General features: G+C 30.7%; 2 long non-coding RNA genes across 2 annotated transcripts; both read right to left on the bottom strand.

The window, feature by feature from the left end:
* Window positions 1-3854: 3854 nt before the first annotated feature.
* Window positions 3855-7587, bottom strand: LOC25491824 (uncharacterized). Its single transcript, XR_003010887.2, has 3 exons — window positions 7429-7587; window positions 7239-7340; window positions 3855-4137 (listed from the first exon to the last, which is right to left on the bottom strand). It is a non-coding gene; the product is annotated as an uncharacterized lncRNA (long non-coding RNA).
* An 8324-nt stretch (window positions 7588-15911) lies between these two features.
* On the bottom strand, window positions 15912-18025 carry LOC25491822 (uncharacterized). The gene is made up of 3 exons (XR_003011304.2): window positions 17868-18025; window positions 17680-17781; window positions 15912-16150 (listed from the first exon to the last, which is right to left on the bottom strand). It is a non-coding gene; the product is annotated as an uncharacterized lncRNA (long non-coding RNA).
* Between the last annotated feature and the right edge of the window lie 558 nt (window positions 18026-18583).

Raw genomic sequence — 18583 nt, 5'->3', positions numbered from 1 at the left:
GGATTAAGCTCTTATGATTTTTGTGCTCTTATGTTGATGTCAACTGTACAAAAGTTATACTTCTATTGCATTTTTTGAAATTTACCAAAAGATGTGCTCTTGTGATTTATGTGCTCTTATGTTGATTTTTTTGACTTGGATCGGATCGGATCATTTTTTCAAATCCGAAGCAAACTAAACCGAACCACGAAAGTAAATATTAATACATATTTTTTACCGTGTTTAATCTTATATATTACATTAATTTAATCTATATTATTATTAATTCGTATCTTTCAAAAAATAATCGATAATAATTTTCATACTGTAATTTTTATTTCTTAATATATTTTGCATTAAACTTATTATTTTACTGTGTTTGTATAATAATAATATTAATAAAAAAAATGATATTCTTAAAAAAGAGTAATTAAAAAATATTTTGCATTTTGGATAAAAAATGGATAAAAAAACAATTAAATTCACAAATAGATAAAAAAAATACATTTCGGTTCAAAATATTGATTATGGTTCGGTTCGGTTCATAGGTAAGAAAACAGTTAACCGAACCATAACTTTGGTTCAGTTCGGTTAGCTCCATGCCTTAAACAGTTCGGTTCGGTTTTCCTGAACTATTTCAAAATTTCAATTCGATTCGGTTCGGTTTTTTAGGTTAATCGAACCATGCCCACCCCTAAGCAAATACATCAATACAAAATCTCCTTGAAAGATACCCTAAAAATAAAATCACTTTTCATTACTACTTATTTTTACAGTGTGCCAAGTAAGTGAAAATAATATTATTGTAAAAAAAAAAAAAAAAAATGTTATAGTAAAAACAAATCAAAAAATCAAGTGAAAATAGTGAAAACCGAGGAACATAATTGTGTCCTTTGATGCCTTACAAAAAGTAAAAACAGAAGAAAAGTGAAAATTCATGGCTTACAGGATCTCGATGGCTTTGAGGCAAAGGGATTTGACTTCAGATACTTACAGTTGCTGTTCAAGGATTTCGATTTAGCCTTGAACAATGTTGCGATTTGGAAACGATGAAGAACAAGAGAGGCTGAGGTTTCAATCGGGGAAGAAAGAGTGATGTTTTGATTTGGCCATTTCCGATTTGGAAGAGTGAGGTTTGAATTTGGATTCTAGAAGGGTGAAGAATGAGAATTGATAATTTGGAATTTGGCTAAGGTTTTGATTTAGATTCTAGAATGGTGAAGAATGAAATTTGGGAAACGTGGGAGTTATTTTTTTTGTATATTTTTGCAATTTCAAAGTGGGAAAAATTGGAAAAGGTGGGGTATTTCCCGGTTTATAATTTCATTAGGCGTGCTCTCCGTTTTACTTTGATTTTTTTTCTTAAGGTTAACAGTGTTTTACCTCCTGTAATATAGAGTATTTTCGGTTTCCTCCCTGTAAATTTTTTTTTTTTTATTTTCATCCTTAAAATTTGAAGATTTTTAAGTTTTGGACCTTCATGGAAAATTTCACCCCTTGTAATTTGAGCAAATTTAGGTTTACCCCCCTTGTAATTTGAAAACATTTTGGTTTACCCCCTTGTTAATTTGAACAAATTTCGGTTTACCCGCCATATCTTCAATTTTGTACTATCAAAATTCATGAAGGTCCAAAACCAAAAATCTTTACATTACAAGGACGAAATCTAAAAAATATATTTTACAAGGGGTAAAACCGGAAATGACCTATATTACAGGGGTAAAACACTATTAACCCTTTTTCTTATATCTATACCTACAACCACTTTCGTAGGTAAATCTTTTCAATAGCTACAGTTTTTCGTCTGTCGCTATAAACATCCGTAGGTATATGGCATTATTCTTGTAGTGTGTTGAATAAAAAAAAATATAAAGAAAAGAAAGAGCTAACTACAAAAAAAGATAATGGTCAGTAACATGAAAGGAATATAAGGGAAAACAATAACCGAGAGAAAAGAATGGTGTGATGACAAGCTGAAGAAAGAAACAAGTTTCTGTTCCGATGTCAAACAGTTGTCCAAAAAACTTTTTTTTTTTTCTTTTTTCTGATTTCAGCCAAATTTCAGTACGATATTTCTACTTTTAAATTTGTAAATTGAGAAATGATATTTGTACAATCATTTTTTGACAACTTTCTCCTTCATAATCACATTATATTTTTACTTTGTCTCTTTATTGTTTTGATTTTTGTGTCAATACCTCATTTTCTTTGTAAATATATGGTTGTTTGTCATACAAATGGTTGTTCAAATAATACAACTCTATAAATTTAATATACCTTGTTTTTTTAGCCATTTTGCTATCTTCTTCAAAACCCAATTTCTCCATTGATGAATTTCACTATTTTGTGTTGTTCTTCTACACTATAACTCCTATTTGAGAAAAACCAAGGCCAAAACGATTTTATGAATGTTGGCTACATTACCGACCAACTTATTTTCGGGTTTAAGGTAAGTATCCTTGATCCTATTTTAAATCTTTTTGTTTAGAGTATATTCTCATTTTTTTTTTTACCCATAAATTGTCGACTTGGTTCAATTGGAGGACATGGAGTCAAAGGAACAACAAAATTTTGCTTTTGATTTTGGGTTAGCTATGGAAGTGTCGCAATAAGGTATGGTGTGAGATTGAGTTCGAATTGTAAAATAAATGTGTTAAACAGGCAAGCCGAATTGTAAAATAAATGTGAGATTAAGCTATGGAATTGTAAAATGGTGAGGTAGTTTTGACAAAGCATTACTGAGGGAATAACCCCTCACTAATCACTGACGGACCTATTCCGTCAGTAATTACTAAAGGATTATTCCCTCAGTAATGCTTTGTCAAAACTATCTCTTCATTACTGAGGAAAAATTCCGTTAGTAACATTACTGACGCCAGTATTATTGAGGGACACTAATCCGCCACTAATATGTGTTTTGAGGGATATATTGCATTACTGGGGGTTTATTTCCCCAGTAAACCTAGTATTTCAAAGTAGAATGATATTAAACAGTGAAGTATAGTGTATAGGTCGTGCACAACATTGTAGTGTCTTGTGATTGTTTTGTTATGAATGATGCGACTCAATTTATGATATTATTTTTGTAAGACATTAAATTTATTATTTGATTGTTCTATTATAATTATTTTGGATAGAAATGTGATGTTATATTAGTGAAAATTTTGAATGTTATGTTTTGATGGTTCTATGACCAATGTAGATTTATGTGATATATTATATTCTTTAAGGTTTGAATACTATGTTGTTATATAATACACTTTCAATTTGATTGTTTGCGTGTTCTTCTCAGTCCTTTTATACTATAATATGTTTTCAAAACTCACTCCCTTCGTTTTTTATGTTTGTCAGCCGTACACATAACTTGTATTTAAGAAAGTATAATATGGTGACAAGGGAGGTAAAAGAAGAACACCAACCCTCAGGGTGAACTTTAGCACATCACACTCTCACTAGTATTAGAATGTTAGGCGACTAGTCAGAGTTTATCAACTATAAATATGCCCTAAAATCATGGAATCATAAAAGTCACCACGGTTTCCACACCAAAGAGTAATCTTCCCTTAAATTGGGCTGACATACCCCAAGGATTCTTAACCATCTAATTCATTTAATACTTTCACCCACTTGTTAAAAAAAACTCATTGGGTTGTCCATAATTCGTTATGTTATTCTTTTTAGACTCATGCTTATAATATTTCACTGCAATCATTGGTAATGATGAACTAACATAACTTTATAATAAATTCTAGGAAACTAATGCATGTATAGTGTAACACCCTAAACCCCAAAATGTATTTCATAAAATAAAATACGAACAATAATAAATCATACAAGGTTGTCACACATTCTCATCATTCAAAAAAAGGTTCAAATTAATTAAAAACAGTGTAGTAGAATTTTATTCAAAATATTGTAACATTGTCATTAATAAAATAAACTGAATTCAAATATGAATTTCAAAACAAAGTATGAACAATAAAAATAAACTCCACTCCCTAGTGTTACAGAATCAGAGCTTTGACCAAAAATAAATAAATAATAGACTCCAAGAAGTGAAAAGAAAATGACGAGAAAGACTCCTCGTCGTCTCCCAACTCACGGCTTCTACGGTTCTTCGTCCTAAATATCTATACCACAAAGGCGTAGGCGTCCAATCTGCAATCGGGGTGAGAATATATTCAAAATAAGAAATGCATAAACATAATGTATAGAATTAAAGAATAAAAACACATAACATCATCAATCATATATTCATCTATTATTCATTCACATTGTTAGATAATCACATTTTCATATCATTAGATAATTAATTTCACATCTTTAAATAATCACAAATGAGCATTCATCACTTAAAACAAAGTCAATTAATCCAATAAAAAACTAGAAAATTCATCAATGAGACACAACTATTAAGGAAATACTCCTAGAGTCAAACATATATGCATGTGGTATTAATTTTGGATGTCTGAGTAATGTTACCGAGTTATCCCCCATCTTCAAATCACATCTTCAAATGTGACTGACCATGAATACTAAGTAATTACATCAACAATACACATCATTTAATGATTCAACAATACACATCTTTAAATAACACATCAACAAATAACTCATCATTAGATAACATAGCGTCAAATAACACATCAATTAAATATCATTCAATAGTACATCAAATACACATCATTAAATAATTCATCAAATTCAATACATCTTTAAATATACATCTTTAAAATACACACACACACACATATACATATACTACATCTTCAAATATGCTTTACAATGAATGCATGAATTCCACATCAAAATTAATACACATCATTACATAAAATCATCTTTAAATATATCACAATCTTTAAATAAACTCATCTTTATATATCACAGGTTGTCAAATATTACACATCATTATATACACAACATCAAATATTTCAAAATTACACTTAGTCAAATAATTCATCAATTACACTTCGTTAAATAACTCATCAACTACACATCTTTAAATAACTCATCCCTGCCCATTATTTAGTGTTTCACTAATTCCATTTACCATATAAAACATATTATTTTAGACACGTCAATTTTCGACACTTATCCTTACTTAACTAACATTGGAAACTAGTTCCACATAATTAGCTTTTGATTTGATACCTTTTAAAATAAAACAAGGTTTGTTACCTTTTAAAAGAAAATAAGGTTTGTTACCTTTGGTCAACAACATTACTCTAAAAATTCTGTGACAGAGCAGATGAGTTCACAGAGTTACTGAGACATAAATGTGAATGGTAAAATTATGAAATTTAATATGAAGAAACTATGTTATCTTTCAAACACAACTGGTCCCATTTGAAAAGGAGTTTCCTATCTTAAGATATCAATTTTCGACCTGACTGACTCAAAGAAATTTATAAAATAGAATTGTCATCTTCATAATATCACAAAACAATGTACAAGTAATATTAAACCACAAGACTTTTCAGTAATATAATACTATATCTTAGCGTTCAAACCCAACTGGATTCACTAAAAAATAAGTTTCCTAGCTCAAGTTATACCCAATTTAACCAGACTACATCATAATCTTCTTATGCAAAAAATTACTTTAATTTCTCTCTTTCAATTTCATATTCCCAAAATACATTATAACCTCAATTTAATCATGAAAACAATATGAAAACATTACAATACAACATCAAATATTAACATATAATCACAACATCATAAGGAACCATGAATTTAATAAGAAATCATCAAAAGGATTAAGTAAAACATTGAAGGTTAGGGACTCCTCACTACCCACGTGAATATAAAACCCTTATATTGAATAAAACACCCCCTTACCTCAATGTTTTGCAAATTGATGAATTCCTATGGTTGAATCTCCCTCTAAGATTCTCTTTATGACTCTTGTTTTTCTTCTTTTCTCCAAAACCCTAGTTTTCTTTTGCTATAGGAATCTTTTTCTTCGTCATACTAATTCTATAATGCTCTCTCTATTTATAAAGACTATTTAGGTTTTAGTTGTTCTGAAACTCTATCCCCGGGTTTGTAACTATTCTCTTTATAACTACACAACTTTGTTGTTTACACCTCCTCATTACCAATAACTGTGAATATTTCTAATTAATAATATCAAACAATCAGTACTTATAATAATAATAATAATAACATCATTCACATATTTGATCTATTAAAAAAATATATCAAAATTTATCATATTGAGTACAAAAATATATTATTGAGTATCAAAATATATTTCAGTTTGCGCATCAAAATATATTAGATTGTGCACTAAAATATTTTACCAAAACTTGGGGACTAAGAAAACACTTTCTAATAATCAAGAAATAAGAAATAACTTTTTATATTACTTCTAAATCGAATAAATATGTATAAAATCATCACACCATAACAACTACACATATAAGGAAAAATAATCACAATATTACTAAGACACCGGGATAATTATTTATAAAATAAAAAATTAAATAAGATGATAAGGTTATGTATATGAATAAAAATAGAATCATGACTTTTTCGTGCAAACATAAATGATTAGTTAGTGATTTTTATGGGTCAAGTTTCCATGACTTATAGAGATTATTTATGAAGAATTTCTTAAGGTTTCGTTGATGTTATGCCACTATCTTGTGTAATAGTGCACAAGGTGTATTATTGGTCACATCTTTTAGAAAGGATATTATCATTATTGTGTACATGGATAGATGACGCTATAGTGGTCTATTGTAGCGCAAATTATGTACTATAATAAACTTAAAGCGCTTAGACTACATTAAGATTAACACGATGCTTTCACATTGTTAGAGAGAAAAAATTTGGCAACATAATTTACCAGTTTAATTGTCAACACTAAGTTTGGCATGCATGAAATTCATAAGAATGTTCTGAAATCAAATTTAATATGATTGGGTCGATGATGTGTTGTGGTTTTTTTTTTTTGTGTGTTGTATTTATTTCCATCCCATTATTTTGATGTTGCTAGAGTCTTAGTCCCTATTTAAAACGATTCCCCTTTATAGGGATTTGGATTTTATTGTATTGCTGGAGTATCCCTTGTACTCCTTTTTCAATTTAATATATATTCCACTAAAAAAATATTTAAAATGGTTCAAATGCGATTAAAGAAATTGCAAGGTCGAAGAATTACCAGAAAAATTAATTTAGACAAATTATAACAGTGACAATATTATAATGAAAAAAATTAAAAAGCTTAGATTTAATAGAGAAATATGTTTCACCTTAGTGGGTACGACAATCACAAAAACCATTATTGCACCACAAAAGATGTTGATTAGAGCCAGGAAATTTTTTCTGACAATCAGCATCAGTATCACACTCTCCTGTAATGTAAAATAAAGGTAAACAAATATTACTAAATATGAGAGAAATTTTTTGTCTAAGATAAAAAAAAAATGAGAATGAGCTTACTTTCAGCATAAATTACAAGAAGATACAAAGAACCAAAAAGGATCACATTATAAACAAACTTGAGAATTTCACCCATTTTTTTTTTTAACTTTGCCTCTAACAAATGTTGATTTGTCTGATCACTTTAAATAATAGAAAACATCATCCAATGTTTCCATCAAGTAAATAGTTTTTAACAATTCTTCCGTTGCATAAAATTCCTCACTAAATATAATTAATATTAAATGTAACTACATTAAATTTATGTATCATGTTTGTCCCTTTAACCTATATAATAGATATTACATAAAAATGTTGCTTCTAATTATAGTTAAGACCTATTCACCAATATTCGATTATTTTTTTATTGAGAGAGAGAGAGAGAGAGAGAGAGCCGACATCATATTATGTTGGTACTGATGAAACTGAATTCATATATAAAAAACAATGTATCATATTTGAATCATGTGTTGGGTCGTTAAGGTCGGTCATAAGGTTTACTCGTTTATATTAGTTTTCAATAGCCAATAATTACTTTGCACCTTTAATTTATGAAGAAAAGGGAAAGAAAATTCATAAAAGATAATTAATAGTCTGGAATGGTTACACTTTTTTTATTAGTTCTCTTAGTTGTCTTTAGTCATTCGTTAATTTTTGAAGTTATCTCATATATTTAATTTTTTCTTTTACTTGTCTTTGGTCATTAGTTAACTTTAAGAATTATCAGATATATTTTAATGCTTTCGTTTCCTTGATGAAACAAAGATTTTTTCGTAGTTTGCTACATTTGGTTAACGTGAGGCTGTTATTATTGAGAAAGAAACATAGGATTTACGGGGTATTTTAATCATATCCAGAGATTTTATTTTTCAAATTATGTCAAATAGATATTAGTGCCACAATTTGTTTTTTTTGTCTTTGTCAAATGAACATTGGTCATATCATTTAATCAAGGCTTAATTGTATTTTTGGTCCCTAAACTATTTAGGCAATATCGCTTTCATCCCTTAATTAAAATTCGATTTATTTTGGTCCCTTAACTTCTCTTTGTTACACATTTTGGTCCTTTCCGTTAGTTTTAATTCAAAAACGTTAGATTTTTTTCATCTTCTTCTCCTCTTTTTCATCTTCATATCATCTCCATCAACTTTCAACAACAAGAATCCCAAAAAAATTTAAAAAATCTAACATTTTTGAATTAAAACTAAAAATGCAATTTAGCCTTTAATCAATTTAAGAGGGGGGGGGGGGGGGGGGGGGGGGGGTGGTGGTGGGGGGTTGGTGGATAAAATTTTATTATTTTGGTATTGGTGAAGCATTAATTATATATTTAGAATATTGTCTCGTGTTATAATCTTGTGGTTAAATAAAAAGGAGATACGAATCGTAAAATAGAATTAACATACGGGAATGGCGACAAAATTATTTGTAGGAATGATACCCAAAATGAGATGATAGTATCTTTTTGTATTTTTCTAAAGTATTGATAATTCATCATCTTATGCATATTTAATTGTTTTTTTCGTTAATCATCTCAGTTGTTATTGTTCATTTTATTAATTTTTAGTTAATAAATTATTATGTTTATGGTTTCTTTTTCATAATGAACCATACATTTTCCGCAGTTTGTTTTTTCATTGGTTTGACACGAGGCTGAGATTGTTGAGAAAGAAACATAGACTTTATGTGGTATTTTGAGCATGTGTAGAGTTACAGATATTACAATTATATCAAATAAATATTAGTCTCTTAATTTGTTTTCCCTTGTTTTTAACAAATGGTTATGGATCGTATTCATACCACTGTTTAAAGAACAATTGGATATTCTAATATATGTTTAAGTGTGCATGACCATATATTAAAATTTAACAAGTTCTGAGCATGTATAAGAGCATCAGATGCACAAAACTTGTGTTGACGATGTCTTGACATTGTTCTCGATATTCCTCGTGTCTTGACATCGTGCTCAACATCTTTTACTGCGTGCTAGACTTTTAATTGACTTCAGAGTAGGCACCCAGTTCTGTTTCTGGGTGAGTTCCAGGGAAGATATTTACTGGTACTATGGAAAAGGAAGGAGGACTTGTTAACATACCACTTGTACTGGGTGGGTCCAACTATGACTACTGGAAAGTGCGCATGGTGGCATTTCTTAAATCTATTGATAGTAAAACCTGGAAAAGCATGAGTGGTCTAAGGAATAAGGTGAACTTTCTCTTGGAAACTCCAAAGCCTTGAACGCCTTGTTCAATGGGGTTGATAAGAATATGTTCAGGTTAATCAATAATTGTACCATGGCCAAGGATGCATGGGATATCTTGAGAACTACTCATGAAGGCACATCTATGGTGAGGATGTCAAACCTGCAATTTCTCACTACCAAGTTTGAAAATCTTAGGTTGAAAGATTATGAATCTATCCAATACTTTTACATGAACATTCTTGAAATTGTCAATGCTTCTAGTGCTCTGGGAGAAAAGATGACAAAAGAAAACTGGTCGAAAAAATTCTCAGATTTTAACCTAAGAAGTTTGATATTAAGGTGACTTCTATTGAAGAAGACCGAGACATTAAAAACATGAAGGTTGAAGATCTTATTGGATAACTTCAAACTTTTGAAATGGCTATCAGTGATAGGTCGGAAAAGATGAACAAGAGCATTACTTTTGTCTCCAACACAAATGATGAACAAATTCAATGCGACATGGAGACTGATGAAGGAATTTATGATGCTATTGTGCTTCTTGGGAGACAGTTTAATAAGGTTTTGAATAGGATGGATAGAATACCAAGACCTAATGTCAAGAACATGTCTTTCGACATCAACAAAAATAATCACTCTCAAAGAAAAGATAGAACTGAGGAAAAACCCAACCAAGGAAAAGGTGTTAAGTGTCATGGTTGTAAGGGACTTGGACACATTATATTAGAATGTCCTACGTATCTCAAGAAACAAAAGAAAGGATTATTTGTTTCCAGGTCTGATGATGATGATTCTGAAGGTGAACCAGATGATGAAACTTCTAAACATGTGACATCTTTGACAGGAAGATGTGAATCTGATGAAGAGTCTAGTGACTAGGATGTCTCTTATGAGGAATTGGTTGATTCCTACAAAGAGCTTTGTATCAGAAGTGAAGAGGTGTGAAAGATAGGAGAAAAGCAAAAGGGAATTATAGTTGATCTGGAGGCTGAAAAAGAAAAAATATTGTCTACTAATCTCTTATCTTCAAAACGAGGTAATCATGTTATCTTTCAAACTTGAAAACATGACTAAGTCCATAAGAATGTTGAATAATGAGTCTGACATGCTAGATGAGATTCTTCAACTAGGAAAAAGTGCTGACAATGTTAAAGGAATAGGATTTAATTATCAATCTTTAAATAAACAAGGAAAACCTCCTATAATAAAGTTTATTCCTTCTGAAAGAGAGTATGACCCCCACAATGTCATATCAAATGTTACAACATCTTGCCAGATATCAGAAAACTCAAATTAAGGTTAAGTTTTCTCCTTGAAAATGTCATTACTATGGTAAATACGGTCATATAAATCCTTATTGTTACAAACTGTATGGCTATCCTAAACATCCTACTCAATCCAAAGTTAACCATGTGAAGATCAAAACTAGAAAAGAATGGAAACCTAATGTTGTTGAAACTAGTATTATAGCCCATACATTTGTTAGAGCTTCATCTAGAGAAGATTGGTACTTTGGTAGTGGATGTTCTAGGCACATGACAGGGGTCGAGAAGTACTTGGTGGACATTAAGTCTTTTTCAACCAGTTTTGTCAGTTTTGGTGATGGAGCTAAAGGTGAAATCAAGGGAGTTGGAAAGTTGGTGTGTAATGGACTTCCAAGACTTTATTATGTTCTTCTTGTGAAAGGGTTGACTGCAAATCTGATGAGCATTAGTCAATCATGTGATGAAGGGTTAAAATTCAATTTCACTAGGTCAGAATGTTTGGTTACTAATTAGAAGTATTATGTTATAATGAGGGTAGTAAGGTCGAAAGATAACTGTTACTTGCGCGTTCCTCAAGAAACTTCATACTCTTTCACATGTTTAATGACCAAAGAAGATGAAGTTAAGTTGTGGCACCAGAAGCTTGGACATCTAAATCTTAAAGGTATGAAAAAGATCATGTCTGAAGAGGCTATCAGAGGTTTACCTAAGCTTATAATTGAAGAGGGAAAAGTTTATGGTGAGAATATATTCTCACCATAAACTTTTTCCTCTTCAATTATAAGTAGAATACCTCACTTTATTTTTATGGAGAGTATATATATATATTCTCACCGTAGAAATTACTATCTATTATTTTTATGTGATTTTTGTATGTGCGTTAATAATTATTGTAACAATTTGTTGTATTCATTAGATTCATAATAAATAAGTGTGTGCAGAGTTATATTGTAACTACTTCTAACTATTTTCTTATTTTAATTGCAAAAAAAAAAAAAAAAACTATTTTCTAATTTTAATTATTTAATTTATAAATAATTATCTTGGTTTGTTGACGGAGAAGGAGGGATTATGGTATCGAGTGTTGAAAGCTCGCTATGGTGAGGTTGGGGGGCGGATTAGGGAGGGGGGTAGAGACTCTTCAGCGTGGTGGAGGATGGTGAGTCGTTTACGGGAGGGGATTGGCGAGGGAGTGGGGAATTGGTTTGAAGAAAATATTAGGCGGGTGGTAGGAGACGGGAGAAATACTTTGTTTTGGTATGATCGATGGATAGGAGATTTACCGTTACGTTTGAAGTTTCCTCGCCTTTTTGATTTGGCGGTGGAAAAGGAGTGTTCGGTGGGTGAGATGGAGGGTTGCGGCTTGGGTAGTGATGGAGGGGCGTGGGTGTGGAGACGCCGTTTGTTTGCGTGGGAGGAGGAATCTGTGAGGGAGTGTTCTTTGCTATTACATAACATTGTTTTGCAGGATTCTGTTCGAGATACTTGGCAGTGGTTGTTAGACCCCGTTCATGGGTACACGGTTAGGGGAGTGTACCGCTTTCTCACAACTACGGGCAGCATGGTGGACATGTCTCTTGTTGATGATGTTTGGCGAAAGCATGTCCCCTTAAAGGTCTCCCTGTTGGTGTGGCGTCTTCTCCGTAACCGCATTCCCACTAAAGACGACCTTGCTTTGCGTGGTGTTCTCTCCTCAACAGACACGGCGTGTGCGCTTGGTTGCGATTGCAACGAAACGGTGAATCATCTATTTCTTCAGTGCACTCTATCAACTGATATTTGGGCTATTCTTTGTAATTGGTTAGGCATTTCGTTTGTGCTTGATGGTGAGCTTCGACATCACTTTTTGCAGTTCACTAAGATGGCGGGTATGCCAATTTATTCTCATTTATTCTTCACGATTATTTGGTTTGTCACTATTTGGGTGATTTGGAAGGAAAGGAACAATCGGATATTTAATAGTACGGTTTCTAATAATTTTACTCATATAGAGAAGGTGAAGCTGCATTCCTTCCTTTGGCTTAAATCTAAACAGGCGAATTTTGCTTATTCTTACCACGATTGGTGGAAACACCCTGTTCTTTGTATGGGTGTTCTTATGTAATTTTTTATCTTTTGGATGGTGCCCTTTGTTTGGCACCTTAACTTCGTAATTTTTTTGGTGTTTCTCCTTTTGCACACCTTGTGCGGGAGGCATCACCGTTGGTTTCGTAATTTGTCTCATTTTGATTTGTTCAAAAAAAAAATTATCTTGGTGCATTAGTAGTATTTTGTTTAATTTTCACTGTGTCTATTTGCTTTGATGTGATTGTATTAGCCCCTTTTATTACGATTTAGGGGTTAATTGAATGTGTTAATATTATAATTATTTATTTTAATTACTCTCTAAAAATAATACTTTTTTAGACTAAATATATTGAGGAATAATATTTTAGTTGTGAGAGTCTAAACAAAATAAACGAGTATGTGTTTATTTATTTTATTAAGCTAAGTTTAAATTAGAAATAAAGAGGGGTAAGAATGAGTAAGAGATTAAGTTAATAATAAACTAGGTTAGGCCCATTACCATGTGTTGAATACAAAAAAATAAAGAAAAGAAAGACCTAACTACAAAAAAAGAGAACGGTCAGTAACATGAAAGGAATAGAGGAAATACAATAACAGAGAGAGAAAAAGAATGGTGCACCGACAAGCTGAAGAGAGACAAATGGGTTTCCGTTCAATCAGTTGTCCAACAAATTGATACCCACGTACAATTGTTTGAAACATAATGATTCAAACATTCAAAATCAATAAATATTATTAATAACAATTTATGATTTTTGTCAAAAAAAACAGGTTTGAGGTTTCCTTGCCGAAGTTTTCAGTTTTCCTCGGTAGTTTACTGCCGAAGTTTTCCTCGGTAGTTAACTGCAGCCGGTTCCATAATTCGGCAGTTAACTGCCGAGGTACATTTTGAAAAATTACTCGTGTGACACAGCTTTATGCAATGTGTCAATAACAATTCTCTTTTCTTTGTAATGTATGGTTGTTTGTCATACAAATGGTTGTTCAAATAACACACCTCTATAAATTTAATATAACTTTTTTTAGCCATTTTTCTATCTTCTTCAAACCCCAATTTCTCCATTCTCCATTGATGAAATTCACTATTTTGTGCTGTTCTTCTACATTGTAACTCTGATTTTAAAACCAAGGCCAAAACGATTGCGTTAATGTCAGACACATTATCAACCAACTTATTTTCTTGTTTAGGATAAGAATCCTTGGTCCAATTTTGAAACTGTTCTTTTAGAGTATATTCTCATTTTTTATTTGATTTTTTAACCCATAAATTTTCGACTTAGACCAATTGGAGGACGGGGAGTCAAAAGAACGGAAGAATTTTGTTTTTGGACTTAGGGTTAGCTATGGAAGTTCTGCAATAAGATACACTGGGTGATTGAGTTTGAATTGTAAAATAATGTGATGAACGAGGAAGCCGTATTTCCCACATGTTTATTCGCGGTACTTTGCGACATTTATAGGCCTTTAGAAAAAAATAATAATTGTGCAAATATGGGAGTACAAGGTTAAAAGGAAAATTAGAAACTATATTATATTGCTGTTTTATTTAAATTATGCAAAATGTGTGGTGATTGATATTATTGATAAATTTAATGTTGTACTCATGTTTGATTTGTTGTAAGTATTTGATTGATTCATTTGTTCGATGATTGATAGTGATGTGGTGATATACTTGTGTTCAATTGTATGATTTGATTTGATTGATAATTGTAATGAATAATTATTTATTAGTTATACTACGTGATAACCTTAAACGAGAATGCATGAAGATGATTGTTGTGATTAACTTGAGACAAATGAGTATTATTGATTACCCTTGGACCATGAATTATTGTTAATTTCGATTTGTGCATGATGGAGATGGTGCTCCTAAAGAGTATCCTATGACAAAGAGGGGAGAGATTAAATATTATGAGGCTTGAAGTGGAGATTACTTTGTGATCATACAGGTAGGGTCTGACAAACCCAGTGATTTCGGAAAATATTGACGAATGAGTCACAATGTGTGTCTTTGGCTGAGGAGGGGGTCTATGAGAGCATGTCAAACTTTGAATAGTCCATAAGCATTGAGCCAAATTTGAATTGTCTATAAGGGCATGGATAACTTTGAATAGTATGTAAGGACTTGGTATCAAACGGTGAAGTATAGTGCACATGTTATGCACAACATTATAGTGTCTTGTTATTGTTTTGTTATGAATGATGCGAATCTATTTATAATATTATCTTATGTAAGACATTAAATGTATTATTTGATTGTTCTACTGTGACTATTTTGTATTGAAATGTGATGTTATATTACTGAAATTTTTGAATGTTATGTTTTGATGATTCTATGATCAATGTCGATTTAGGTGATATATTATATTCTTTAAGGTGTGAATACTGTGTTGTTATATAATACGGTTTCAATTTGATTTTTTGTTTGTTCTTCTCAATTCTTTTATAATATAATATATTTTCAAAACTCATCCCCTTCATTGTTTGTGTTTATCTGGCTTGGTCCTGCATTTGAGAAATCGCAGTTATTTCAGGTGCTGTTTAAATGTCTTGGAGTAAAGTGAAACCTTCTAGGAAGACTTTGGTTTTATATTCGTCTTTTATTTCTGGGACATTAACTGCTCTGATAGATGACAACAAATTGTGATGCGTGTATTATATTACATGTGTGTACCTATATATAAATTTGTAAAACTTTTATGGTTCTCCAATGTTCGGCGTTAAGCCAAAATTTATTATAATGAAGTTTGAAATATTAAATTGAGGATTATGTAAATGATTCGTGATATCCTTAACCTGTTGAAAAGAATTTTTAAACTCCTATTTTTATCCTCATTATGCTATCTCAATTATGTATAACTTTAAATATGTTATTTGGGGTTTAGGGTGTCATGGTTGAGACTCGAAGCCTTGAGTACCCATAATTGGTTGAGACTCTTCATTTCCTTCTTAGAGCCTTACAATTATCCTCAAAATAAAATAAAATATGTAATTTTTTCTCAAGATCAAAGATAATATAAGTGTAGACCAAATTATTAAACTTGGCACTAATGTCATAATAATATGAGTGCCTAGAACCCAATTTAAACATAAACAATAATCCAACAAATTTTAAAGAAAAACATATATAGGTAAAATAATAAATATCAACTTTATTCTCGGACACAAACACCTTGATACTACTCCTCAGTCTTGTCATGAGGATAACCTACATATAATAATAAAAAAGAAATACATAGAAAATAGGATGTGAGATTCTATAATGGAAAAACATATATTCAAATATAATATATAGATAAGTAGGATATAAGCGTGTAGCGGGAATCAAACCCGCGTCGTTAGCTGTGAAGTCTAAGAATTATAGTCGACATCCAATCATGAACATCTTTAATTCAAAATTGAACGTGAAACTTTTGTTTCATTAAGATCTTTTACAAAATAAATTAAGAGATAGATGGAATACATGAAAAAAATGATACATAACATCTATCTCAACTTTAGGTATGAATACATATGTTATACGAAACTTAAAGTGGTATAAAAGTAGTAATGCATAGAAACAAACACATGAATATACTCTGAGATAGGTAGAATATGGTGAATATGGAATTAAAAGATGAACACCACCCCTCAGGATGAACATCAACACATCACACTCTCACTAGTATTAGAATGTTAGGTGCCTACTCAGAGTTTCTCAACTATATAAATATGCCCTAAAAACAACGAATCATAAAGAATCACTAGGGTTTCAATCTAACATTGTTTTTGTGTTTTTTTTTTTAATTACGGATCGTGTAGACATGTTTAGTGATTTTTGACTTGTATGTGTAATTAATCTCTTCAGAAAAATTTGATATTGTTTATTGGTTGTACATGTTGTGGTGTACTCAAGTATGTGTTGAAGTTATTATAGCATTCGTTATGTTTTTCGATATTCTTAAGCGGAAGAAAGATTCAGTACACATCTGAACGAATATGGTAAAACAGTTTTTCAACTAATATATATGTTGGGTAAACCAAGATCTACCAAGGATTAAAATGGTTCATTTTTTGACTCTTAAGAGTATACTTTAAGTTATATACTTTGTCATTATATTATCTATAATATAACTGTGTTATTTTAAATGTTTGTGAGTGTAAGAGCATGAAGATCATCTTTGATATTCGATATTTGATTTATGTAAGATATGTCATAGATGTTATATTTTTCATATGTAATAACATAATTTTTTACTTGGTATGTCTATTCCGACCTAAGTTATGGACTTTGATCAACTTATAACATTTAATTTCCATGAGAAGTAACGTGACGCTTTCAGATTGTAAGCGAGAGAATTTGTGGCATCATACTTTACCAGTTTCATTGTCAAAAATTACTTTAGCATGCATCAAATACCTATGAATGATATAAAATTAAATTTAATGATGATTAGGTTAGGGATGTGTGGTAGCTTATTTGTGCGTTGTACTTACTTCTATCCCCTAATTTTGAAGTTTATAGTCTTAGTCCCTATTTAAAATGATTCCTTTTATAGGGCTTATTTATGTGTTGTACTCTCTTTTCAATTTAATATATATATACCACGAAAAAAAATATTAAAATGGTTCTAATTCGATTAAAGAAATTGCAAAGTTGAAGAAGCACATGAAAGATTAAGACAAATTATAATAGTAATAATGTTATAATGAGAAAATAAAATAAAAGGCTTAGACCTAATAGAGAAATATGTCTACCTTACTTGGGATAGCTCACACAATTTCCATTATCGCACCACAAATGATGTGCATTAACGCCAGGAAATTTTTTCTGGCATTCGGTGTCAGTATCACACTCTCCTGTAATGTAAAATAAGGATAAAGAAATATTACCAAATATGAGTGAAATATTTTGTATAAGATAAAAAAAATGAGAATGAACTTACTGTCACCATAAATTACAAGAAGATACAAAGAAACAAAAAGGATAGCATTATAAACAAACTTGAGAATTTCAGCCATTCTTTTTTAACTTTGTATATAACAAACGTTGAATTGTTTGATCCCGTTATATAGTAAAAAAGCTTGTCCAATGTTTACATCAAGTAAATAGTTTTTAACAATTATTATGTTGCAAAAAATTCCTCAATTAAATTTATATATCATATTTGTCCCTTTAACCTATATAATAGATCATACATAAAAATGTTGCTTATACTTATAGTTAAAACTTATTTACCAATATATATATATATATATATATATATACACAGAGATAGAGAGGATAGGAGAGAGAGAGAGAAATGGAAACCAATATTATATTATGTTAGTATCAGTGAAATTGAATTCTTATATTGGAAACAATGTATCGTATTTAAATCTTATGGTTAAATAAAATGTGCTTATAAGGAGAGACCATATTATGGGTAGCCGATAAGATTCACTAGTTCAAATTAGTCTTTGATAGCCAATGATTAATTTGCATCTTTAATTTGTGAAAAAAAAATGGAAAGAAAAATCATAAAAGATGATTAATAGTCTAAAATGGTGACAAAATTATTTATAAGAATAATACTCCAGTGAGATGATAATATATTTTAATATTATTTTAAAGTATAGATAATTCTTCATGATATTTATATTTTTACAATTTTTCTTTAAT

This window comes from Medicago truncatula, chromosome 4, assembly GCF_003473485.1.
Source record: "Medicago truncatula cultivar Jemalong A17 chromosome 4, MtrunA17r5.0-ANR, whole genome shotgun sequence".
NCBI lineage: Eukaryota > Viridiplantae > Streptophyta > Magnoliopsida > Fabales > Fabaceae > Medicago > Medicago truncatula.
The sequence above is the reverse complement of the archived record's forward strand: the minus strand, read 5'-3'. Positions and strand labels throughout refer to the sequence as shown.